The sequence below is a fragment of the Rutidosis leptorrhynchoides genome, chromosome 2 (assembly GCF_046630445.1).
Source record: "Rutidosis leptorrhynchoides isolate AG116_Rl617_1_P2 chromosome 2, CSIRO_AGI_Rlap_v1, whole genome shotgun sequence".
Classification (NCBI taxonomy): domain Eukaryota; kingdom Viridiplantae; phylum Streptophyta; class Magnoliopsida; order Asterales; family Asteraceae; genus Rutidosis; species Rutidosis leptorrhynchoides.
Genome location: NC_092334.1, coordinates 313,167,514 through 313,180,395, shown reverse-complemented (window position 1 = coordinate 313,180,395; position 12,882 = coordinate 313,167,514).

Sequence of the window (12,882 nt, the reverse complement as noted above, 5' to 3'; positions counted from 1 at the left end):
GATAGGTTATGTTGAATCTTGAATTAATTATGTATGCGGTTGAGATAAGATATAAGATATGCATGTCGTTGGAAAGCTGACGAAAAACTATAAACTTTTCATTTAGATATCGTATGGTTTTGATGAATGGATTAAAAGATATCTTCAATTGAAATATCTATACTTTTAAAGTATTATTGTTAAAATAATTATCGTTATCGTTATTGTTATCATCGTTATTATTATTATTATTATCAATATTATTTTATCAAATAAATATGTAATACAAAGATACTTTTACCACTCGTAACATAATTAATAATACATATCACTATATTTTTATGATATTAAGTGAACCTTATAAAAATTTATTATTTAAATGTATAAAAATATATTTTTTATCATATATAGACTTTGGTATAAATTATTATTAACAAATGACTTTTATTAATTACTTTAATAAACATTTGATAAACTTATTTAATTATATAGTATGACTATATTTAAGTCATATATTAAACATGTATATATATTTTGAAGACATTTTGGGTCAAAACGTTCGTTGTTAACCTTTGCATGATAATCTCGAGCATTAGGATTGTGGTACACTACGACTTAACCTAAATTGTTAGACAAATATTGACCAACATGTAAATATATATAAATAATTTAGGTTCGTGAATCCGAGGCCAACCTTACACTTGTTCAATGATGTTATATGTATTTTTACTACAAAATACAGTATGGTGAGTTTCATTTGCTCCCTTTTATATATATTTTGGGACTGAGAATACATGCGCTGTTTTTATAAATGTTTTACGGAATAGGCACAAGTACTAAAACTAATTCTACGTGGGTTTAAACCAGAAATATACCCTTAGCTTGGTAACATTAAACTACTTGTCTATGTACGGTAGGCGCGAATCCTAAAGATAGATCTATTGGGCCTGACAAACCCCATCCTGACTATGGGATGCTTTAGTACTTCGAGGTTATTTTAAACACACCTGATCTGGTGTACTTCAGAGGGTAAAACAAGAACGTTAAGGCTTGTTACCGGGTGCCTACAACTTATAGAATACTTTTATACACTTGCGAGTGTACATATATTTATGAAACTGAAATCTTGTGGTCTATCAAAAATTACTGAATTTTATGACTGTATATGATAAACCTATGAACTCACCAACCTTTTGGTTGACACTTTTAAGCATGTTTATTCTCAGGTACGAATTAAGTCTTCCGCTGTGCATTTGCTCATTTTAAGGACATTACTTGCAGTCGATCATCGCAATGGGACCAAATGTTGATGACTTCGTCCAGGAGGATTAGGACGGGTCATGACAGGTGGTATCAGAGCGGTGGTCTTAGCGAACCAGGTCTGCATTAGTGTGTCTAATTGATAAGTCGTTAGGATACATTAGTGAGTCTGGACTTCGACCGTGTTTGCATGTCAAAAGTTTTGCTTATCATTTTTAGTCGGAAATCATTTACTACTATCCTAAGAAACTACCTGCTTATTATTCTTTAGTCTAAACGCGTTTTCTTGCAGTTATTACATAATAGTGTATAGACGAAATTTTATCCTGGCATATCTGCTACTGTGAACTTTGAATGACATTTTTCAAAGATTCCTCCGTAATTTATGGGATTTTGGTAATATATATACATATGTAAACTATGTATTGAAGAATACCAAATCTAAATCCTACAACCTATTCTATACCAAAAATTCATTTCCCCGACTATACGAGATGGATTCTGCATCTAGTTCGAATTCCTCCGATTCTGACAGTTATGCCGATATGGATTTTCATTCGAGCTCCGAAGGCAGCGTCACCGGAATGGATCAACCAATCTCTCATCATCTATTCTGGATGAATTGGGGATGGGTTCGTAATATAGTACATTATTGGAGACAAGAAGAAGGTGATCCCTTCCATCCATTGAATTGCCCTATTGGCGATGAATCTGAAGCCCTTACCGGCGAACCCGTCCGAGAAACTATTTTCTCTCTCATTTCTCGAGTATCTCGTCACGATTATATACTATCCCACATTTCAGATCTTGTTCATTCGCTCACCCCAACCGTCAATCATCCCGGTGTAAGAGAAGAAGTTAATGAACTTCGCGCTCGTGTGACGGCTTTGGAGAACACGGTGCGAAGGTTACAAACACCAGCCGCAGCACAGGCAGCATAACCAGCACCACCAGCAACATCATCATTTGAACATCGAATATGATCCTTGTTCTACATATCATTCTACACCGATTACCTTCTCTTTACGTATCGTTCTAAATTATTTATCTTCATTCGACATGACGATTATGTAACCTCTAATGTTTTAGAGATATGTAATCTAGTGATAACGATAAATCAAATGAGTTGAATATTTTATTGACTCATTAAATTCATAATTACATCCGAATAAAATATATATGCAAGTATATTTTCGTAAAGATTGTAACTAAAAATTCTTTCGTACAAACTATTAATGATGAAAATATTTTAACGGGTAGGTAGTACCCGAGGAATATTTAGATTTCACATTGATAAGTTACACTGTACATTCTTCGAATCTGATTCAACGGTCCTTTGCTATCCTACTTACAATCACTGATATATGTATCCGTTCACCCCAGAATAACCATTTCTATTCAAATCTAGTATTTGGATTTTTACATATCCGAATCCAACAAGTGGCATAATGAAGAAAACATTGGACATGATAAAAATGTGTTAGAAACAAACGAACTAATAAATTGAAATATTGTTAGGAATCCACGCTAACTGTTCCTAGTTAACATTTAATTTATCGCAATTTACATTCTCGCAATTTTATTTATCGTAATTTAATTTCTGCATACCGTCGGGACACATGTACAACAACACGTCGGATTAATTCTGAGACAACACGTTGTATAATAGGTCATGATATATATTTATTTATTTTACACATTTTAAATAACGGGACACGTATACAAGGTTTTGACTTATCATATCGACCCATCTATATATATAATTCGGAACAACCGCAGATACTCTATATGTGAATGTGGGAGTTGGCTATACAGGGTCGGAGTTGATTCCAAAATATATATATACTTTGAGTTGTGATCAACACTGAGACCGGTACACGGGTCACGATACATATTAATTAATTCGAATATTATATATCTAATTTATATATGAATTTATTGGACCCTTGGACAATCGGACTATTGGGCTGCTAACTTTGGACAATTAAAATGAGTTAAAATGCTGATTATAACATATGAAACTAAACAATTCTTCAAGTTTGCCACTTGATTTTATCCTAAACCTCATTTGTATTTTGAGGATTACAATCCGCATTCAAATCTTTTCATGATTCTTGGAAATATCTCAATCAAGATGTTGAACCAACCACATCTCATCTATGGAAGAAAAGATTCTTGCATATAATTATGCACTCGAAAACTCTCGGAGACGGAGTCAACGTTTAACACGTAGCAGTGTTAATTCCTTTAGTGTTATTATTACCCAAAATAAATTTTCATTTCCCTTCCAAATTAGCCAATTTTGTCATAACTCCACTTCGACTTCTCAGTAAGATTACTCTTAGTATAACCTCGATATATATACATTGCTCTTCCGCCATCGTTACCGGAGAACCTTTTATATCCTATCAAATTACCATCAGCGTTTAATCATCTAAAAACACAATTCTCCTGAAACCACCACAGTTTGATAACCGATGACCCAGATCCGTTAACTTTGAGAATGCTGACGAAGCAGCATGTTGTAGATGGTCTCACTGTCCAAAAGTTGATGATAAAGAATGGAGTATTAGAAACGCTCAATAGAAAAATTGGTACCAACAAGCGGATTATGCGAAATTATGAAGGAAGCCGTAAACAAATTACAAAGAATAAGTTTGACTTCAAGGGATCCAAATGATTCGGTGCCTGCTGAAATCTTTAGCGAACACCTTGCTTCTGAATCTAAACCCTTACGGGTAAATCTTCATCATCATCCTTGATATTAGAAATTCCAAGATATTATCGTATCTTCCATTATAAATATCCTCAATATTTCTAGAGATATTTTCACAACTATTCTTATCTGAAATCATCTATCTCTCCGTAACATCTGCGTTACAACATAAAAGAAACTGTGTTAGTTTCTAAGTTCTAAAACCTTCGAGTTTAAAATATGAATGTTTTGAAGTAGTGTTAGGAATTGATGCATGAATTAGTATAATATAATGAAACTTGATCAACTTCATTATATTACAGTAAGTCATGTTGAGTTTCTAATGGAATGTGATGATTTACAGTACCATCATCATGTGCCATGTTACACGGCTCTTACATTTTATCTAATCTCTAAACATATCAAGAAAATATTCTCTTGATGATCCGGTCTTTTCCAGAACATTCTGGTAATTTGACAAATCAAAATCATTCCATTACCATTTCTTTCTAAGAGCAATAGCTATGTTCATACCTACGAATTCCGGATCATTATTCACTTGACTTGAGGACGGGAAGAAGAAACGAAAGGACAATGTCCCGAAATAGAAATTGGAGTATAAATCGCAGCAAATAGAAGAGAGTATTAACTATGGATGACAATGATTATGGAAAACAGGAGCAGGAACATCGAAGTATAAGGAAAGATATCAAACCCAATAACCACCCAGAAACTACAAACTGTGTATATCAATACGTATGGCGACGTAAAGACACGGGAGAATTAGAAACATTATAATTCCAAGAAAATCATAAAAGTGAATAGATTCTTCTGGCGGTAGATGAAAGAGAAGAATGAAAGATATGAAAGTTAGAAGTATAACAAAAATCAGAACAGGATGAAGCATTTTAAAGAATACCTTAAGGTATGAATTAGAGGAGGAAGAGAAGGAGATGTGAGGTATGGAAGTAAGGAAGGGAAGGAGGTGGATTTATAGTGAAATATCCGACAAAGAAATCGAAACAGATTACCGCATTAAATCAAAGGAGATCATGTTTCCTAAATCGTCGAAGAACCAAATCTTATTACATAAGATTTTCTTTAAATCCCTTAAATTCTGGAAATCAATCCGAATCACGTCATCGGTTAAAACAATTCCATATTCACTCATTTCACTCTTTTATAATAGTTTCACTCGTGCGCTTCACATGATCGAATCGTTTTATCCATATCTTCCGATAATGATAAAACTCTATTATTCGTCATCAAAACATTCCTATTGTTATTTATGACAACCTCTACAAATTTCGGGGACGAAATTTCTTTAACGGGTGGGTACTGTAACGACCCGGAAATTTCCGACCAAATTTAAACTCAAATCTCTATATGTTTCCGACACGATAAGCAAAAACCCTAATATTGAGTCTAGAAAGTTTGAAATCTATATTCAGGTAACCAATTACCCTTTAACCATGCCTGACGATTCACGAACAACCTATAATTTAAAACTCGAACCCGTCATGATTTATATATGATTTACCTTCTTAAACGATGCTATTTCAAATTAAAATTTTACGTATTAAGTCGTTTTATTTTTATGATATAATTTTTGTAATTTTTTTTAAGAAACGAAGTTAAATTAAAAATGTACAATTTGTAAAGCACAACGTACAACAATGTATAGCTTAAATAGTTGAATCGAAATTAATTCATTTACTATTTATATGAATAGTAAATGAAATGAAATTAATTAATTTACTATTCACATGAAAGTGACATGATAGAAATTATTAATTATAAGTTACATAATATACCCCTGAAGTATTTAATAAATATGACTTTTTAAAAATTTACGATTCAAATTTGATTCTAAATTTATTATTATATTATTATATTCTATTTCAATATTATTATATTATTATTTTATTAATTTATTATATTATTATATTATTATAATTAAACACGTTTGATTCCTTTTATTATTATATTATTTTAATATTATTATATTATTACTTTATTATAATATTATATTATTATATTCTATTTCAATATTATTATATTATTATATTTCTTTTCAAAATTATTATATTATTATTTTATTAATCTATATATATGAAAGATCAATTTCTCATTCTGGCTCATTAAATTTTTACTACGCATATTATCATTAGTATTTATATTATTATTATTATTATTATTACACTTATTATCAATCTTATTATTATTATTATTAAGTAGTATTATTATTAGTAATATTTATACATAAAATATTACGACGGAGTGCTGTCCGAGTGATTTTGAAATTGTTTTTCGAGCGGGATAGAGCTAAGGAAATTATGGGTTATAGCCATGGAGGTGATGGGTTTGGTTCATGAGTATGCTCGGGAAGTCAATTTAGCAATTACCTTTCCTACAATATTGAATCTCAATATTGATACGTGAGTACTCGTAAATTAATTTTTACATATTAATAGTGTATCCCTGACTAGTGCTCGAGAAAATAGAATTATGCATGCTTGTACTTTTGATATTGCCCCTAGATAGGTTATGTTGAATCTTGAATTAATTATGTATGCGGTTGAGATAAGATATAAGATATGCATGTCGTTGGAAAGCTGACGAAAAACTATAAACTTTTCATTTAGATATCGTATGGTTTTGATGAATGGATTAAAAGATATCTTCAATTGAAATATCTATACTTTTAAAGTATTATTGTTAAAATAATTATCGTTATCGTTATTGTTATCATCGTTATTATTATTATTATTATCAATATTATTTTATCAAATAAATATGTAATACAAAGATACTTTTACCACTCGTAACATAATTAATAATACATATCACTATATTTTTATGATATTAAGTGAACCTTATAAAAATTTATTATTTAAATGTATAAAAATATATTTTTTATCATATATAGACTTTGGTATAAATTATTATTAACAAATGACTTTTATTAATTACTTTAATAAACATTTGATAAACTTATTTAATTATATAGTATGACTATATTTAAGTCATATATTAAACATGTATATATATTTTGAAGACATTTTGGGTCAAAACGTTCGTTGTTAACCTTTGCATGATAATCTCGAGCATTAGGATTGTGGTACACTACGACTTAACCTAAATTGTTAGACAAATATTGACCAACATGTAAATATATATAAATAATTTAGGTTCGTGAATCCGAGGCCAACCTTACACTTGTTCAATGATGTTATATGTATTTTTACTACAAAATACAGTATGGTGAGTTTCATTTGCTCCCTTTTATATATATTTTGGGACTGAGAATACATGCGCTGTTTTTATAAATGTTTTACGGAATAGGCACAAGTACTAAAACTAATTCTACGTGGGTTTAAACCAGAAATATACCCTTAGCTTGGTAACATTAAACTACTTGTCTATGTACGGTAGGCGCGAATCCTAAAGATAGATCTATTGGGCCTGACAAACCCCATCCTGACTATGGGATGCTTTAGTACTTCGAGGTTATTTTAAACACACCTGATCTGGTGTACTTCAGAGGGTAAAACAAGAACGTTAAGGCTTGTTACCGGGTGCCTACAACTTATAGAATACTTTTATACACTTGCGAGTGTACATATATTTATGAAACTGAAATCTTGTGGTCTATCAAAAATTACTGAATTTTATGACTGTATATGATAAACCTATGAACTCACCAACCTTTTGGTTGACACTTTTAAGCATGTTTATTCTCAGGTACGAATTAAGTCTTCCGCTGTGCATTTGCTCATTTTAAGGACATTACTTGCAGTCGATCATCTTAATGGGACCAAATGTTGATGACTTCGTCCAGGAGGATTAGGACGGGTCATGACAGGTAGCTTCAAGCCAAATCAACCGGTACCAATAAAAAGGTAAACGACGAGAGGGGTAAGCAATGTTTAGTGAGGACAATGAATATACACATATGCATACAACTTACCGACCCACAACCACAACACAAATATAGCATACGAGGCACCATAACAAGCATCACAACTAGCATGGCATAAACGCAATAGCACGCTAACAACAACAATATAACAATAGTATGCTATAAAACAATATTACATACAAACCTCATGATTAACCATTAGCACAAGGGAGTGGTTCTTACAAGGACCAACGATTGTTCATAACAATCGTTAGTCACACAAACGCATGATACACACTAACCCCATGGTGACACGAACACACGATATCGCCATATAACTCATGGTGGCACGAACACACGATACACACCATATAACCCTTGGTGGCATGAACACAGGATACGCACCAAATATCCCATGGTGGCACGAACACGCGATACACACCATTTAACCAATGGTGGCATGAACACACAATACACACCATATAACTCATCTACCTCAAGCAAGTAAATCATATACATACCTGCATAATTATTCCACTCACCTAGCGATGCACGCATAAGTACAAGCCATGTATGTACAACCTTCGTCATCCCATCCAAGCAAGTATCCACCTATATAACACATAGGCATTTAAACACATAACACTTATTCTCTAAAAGAGAATTTAATACCAACACCCTTAACCAAGAGTTTCCACCTTGCTCTCTAACACCCGCCCATTTAGATACCTAAATGGACATCACCAAATTACCACTACATGTGGTAATTTCAACCCACACACAAACAAGTGCTACTTAACCCAAATTGAACTTGACCCAAAGGACCCGACCCATTACCATTACATGTGGTAATTTGAGCCCAACAACACCCTAAAATTATAGACACTTACACTATGTTCAAAATCCCAAGCAATAACACTTTGCTCACTTTTTACCCAATTTACCCAAACCGAACAGCCCCTTTTGCCGTAGACATTCTGACCCATTTAGCCTCCAAAACAGTAAGCACGGTTTGCAAGATATGACATTTACAAAATCATGTTTCGTGCAGTTTTATAGTGACGGGTTTTGACCACTTTGACCAAAACTCAACTCAATGTGAACCACAACACTTTAGTTTGATCAAAACCAGTTTATACACCCTTAATGACTCATTTTAACAACAATTATCATCATTAACAACACAAGTTTCTAGTTGAGGTATTTCATCAAACACTTGATGTGCATGACTCATTTTTGACCATCTAACACCCATACATGTTCTTAAGAACCTCCAATTCACCAAAACACAAAATATCAAGTGATTAACACATAACCCATGACCAAATTCGACATACAACTCAAACTCACTTTCAAAGATATTTACATACATCAATGGACACCAATAACCCCAAATTTCTAAGTTAAATGGGGCTTACACACATAAACACCCAAACCCTAACATAAGAGCAAGATTAAACTTATAAAAATTTGGATTATGGATTACCTCAAGAACCAAAAAAGCCTAAATGGCTGGAAAACAAGGAATAGGTTCCAATTTGAGTAGGAATAGGTTTCAATTTAACTAATCAACCTTAATCCACTCCTCGATTCACTAATTAGGAGTTTTTCTTCATTAAGCCTTTTTCTCCAAACCTGATGGATATCCGATTTACAAGTCTTGTACTTCTTTGTAGACAAAAAACCTAATCCTTGTATCCCTTCAAAAGATTACATCTAACTTAGGTCAACTTGTCTTCACCTTAGACAAGTATTAATCTCCAATAGAATTAATCAACTTCCTAGTTCCTTTTAAGGAAGAAGATATTTAAGCTCGCTTATGCTTCTAGTTACAATGTACAAGACTCACCCTTTATAGTGAGAAAAATCCTAATACAATCCAAAGGATAATACAACACTAAGTAAACTCACAAAGATAGTAATTTGATAGTAAGTTTACAACCCTTCTACAGTCTATGAGATTATAGAACTTCTCTTGCTAATCAAAAATATATGTATGAATTATGATCCTATGATTCTTTGAAGAATTTGAGTTGAAGCATGCAAGAGGGTCAAGTCTTCAAAGCTCTCCAAGTCTTGCTATTTATAGGGAGAGAGAAATAAACTAGCCGTTGTTGCGGCTCAGCACACGGTCGACCGTGGGTCGACCGTACGCGGTCCAGTCCAAAACATATATTCGTTTTATAGCCATTTGAATTAGTTTTGAACTCAAATCTTTGGACTTTTTACTTTATTTAATACATGCAAAAGATACCAACATCTTATACAAGTACTATATGCATTAAGTGTTCATTTATCTTGGATGTATTGCCTTGATAGTGACTTGTCATGTTCAAAGTGGTAAGTCTAACATTCTTGGGTACAAGTCATGATAGTCATTAAGGCAATCTCAGTTTTGTCATAATCTTTTGTTTGTAATTAACACACTTGCTAAAGTCCTATTAGTTGGTCAACATGTCATTGATGACAATAACCCACTTAATCACAATGCACGTTAATATTCTTCTTTAAGCTTGTTTGTAGATTAATTAAGTGTGTTCATAAAGTGTTCACAAGTGAAACAAGTAATATCAATTAAGTATGTTGTAAGACATTAAGTTAATCAAGACTAGACCATTTTTAAACTTGTTTCTAGACTTAAGCAAATTCCATATGCGTGTTAATAATTCTTTATCCTTTTAAGACCACTTAGATTATGACTCTTCAATTGTTATCCAAGTTGCGTAAGTATATTGAAGTATTCCAAATACAAGTTGATAGTTTTCCAACTTGTAGCACATAGCATGACAAAGTTCATACATACATACATACATACATACATATATATATATATATATATATATATATATATATATATATATATATATATATATATATATATATATATATATATATATATATATATATATATATATATAGTAACTAATAACAAGTTAGCATTTAGCACATAGTTAAATAATACTCATGTATCACTAGCAAGTAATCAAGTAATACTTATGTAATGACTAGCAAGATATCACTAATTAATCTAAGACTAAACATATAGTGATGATATAGCATTGAACCAAGGCTATGTAAGTTTTACTTGCAATGTGTCATTTGCAAGATTAATGTACAAGTATACATTAATGTCCAACATATGTACACGAAAAGAGCAACTCTTGGTTGGGATTTGATGACCATCATAAGTATGTCTAGATATATTTTAGGAGCACAAGTTTTTCAGTAACACTTATGTGTTATCCTTAATCAAGACTAAATCATTATTAAGGTGTCATTAGGTGTGATTAACCAAGATTAGCGTTCTAGTGACCAAAAATCATTTGGATATGAAGGGGGCAACTATTCTAAGCATGTCTAAACAAGTTTCAAAAATTATAGATGCCCCAAAGAGGTCAAACTTTATTTGATCAAAAGTTTAGACAGAACCTTCTGCGGTCGACCACGGTTGACTGTGGGGTCGACCATGCACACCTGGTTTCATAAACCAAGGTACAGGGCTTCCACGGTCTGACCTGCGGTCGACCGTGGACCAAACTGTATGACTTATATTTTCATTTTAAGCTTTATTTGATTTTGGTCTTTTGCTAGAGTAAGTGTGGATTAGTGAACTTATATATTTATGTCATGATGTCTACCATCACCTTTAGTTATGTGCATGTGTCATCATTAAAACACTTATTGACATTGGTTAAGATTAATATTATCGTTAAGCATAAACCAACTTCCTTCCTAACATACACTTATATACATACATGTTTAGCTATTAGTTGCTATGTGACATAGGGGCAGGTTCAAACGAGAACCACTAAAAAGGTGAGAACTGCGAGAACTATTTAATTTAATAGTTTTTATGCGTTTAAATGCAATAAATTACATGCAAATGTTAATTAATGCACATATCATTAACAAACATATGTTCATTAGCTCAAATTACATGTTAAATTGTTAATTATATGAAACTATTCACATGTTCGGAAACAAATATGCACATGTGAACGAGAAACTATATATTTAATTATATAGGTAAAATATAAGCGTTTTTCAACTATTTTATGTTCATTCATACTCTTCATCAAGGTTTATGTGTCATTCAATCTAGTTACATGTGAAAATCTTTATAAATCGAAAGTTCTCGCAGTTCTCGCTTTTTTATGGTTCTCGTTTGAACTTTTGGCTATCATATATATATATATATATATATATATATATATATATATATATATATATATATATATATATATATATATATATATATATATATATATATATATTTACAAAGGAATATAATATGAATTAATCAATATGTCTAGCCAGATGTTACAAGTACACATGTGTAAATGAATTCTTACTATGAGATCATACCATATGAAATTAAGTTCTAAAAACATATAATATGGTTTGATGACTTGTAACAATCTTTAGTTATGTCTTTATTGAAATCAAACTATCACGAGTAAATGTACTTGGATAAAGATATGATAAACAAGGGTAAGACCATATGAAATTACATGCTTGACACATTAAGAATATTTCCTTACTTGAATAGATGATTTGGAACTCCTATCAAAAAGCATGTTGCCGTTTAAGCAAAATCATATGCGTATAATTCTTAACATACTGAGAGCTTGATTTTGTTCTAAATGTTTACATGATCAATATATGCTTCTTCCCTAATGCTTAGATAACTGTTAACATGCTATGTGCCTAATATCTAAGTTCTTAATGAATGTTGGTCTAGGAAGATAATCCTAAAATCATGTTCAACAAACCGTCATTAACATGTATGCTTATTATTGTTTAAACTCTAAACTTGTTATTACCATCTTACATGCACTACTTAAGACTATAAGCTAGCTCGTAGTTTTAAACTGCATGTTTAAGATATAATTATAATGTTTATAGCCGAACTTGATCCTTACCTAGTAACGCTTTATTGTTGATTAAAGCAAAAGTTGATATATTGCCAATGTTGGGTTAAGCTTCTAACAGCTAAGTCTTCATGATTAAAGCTAAAGTTTGAATTTCAAGAATGGATATTATTCAA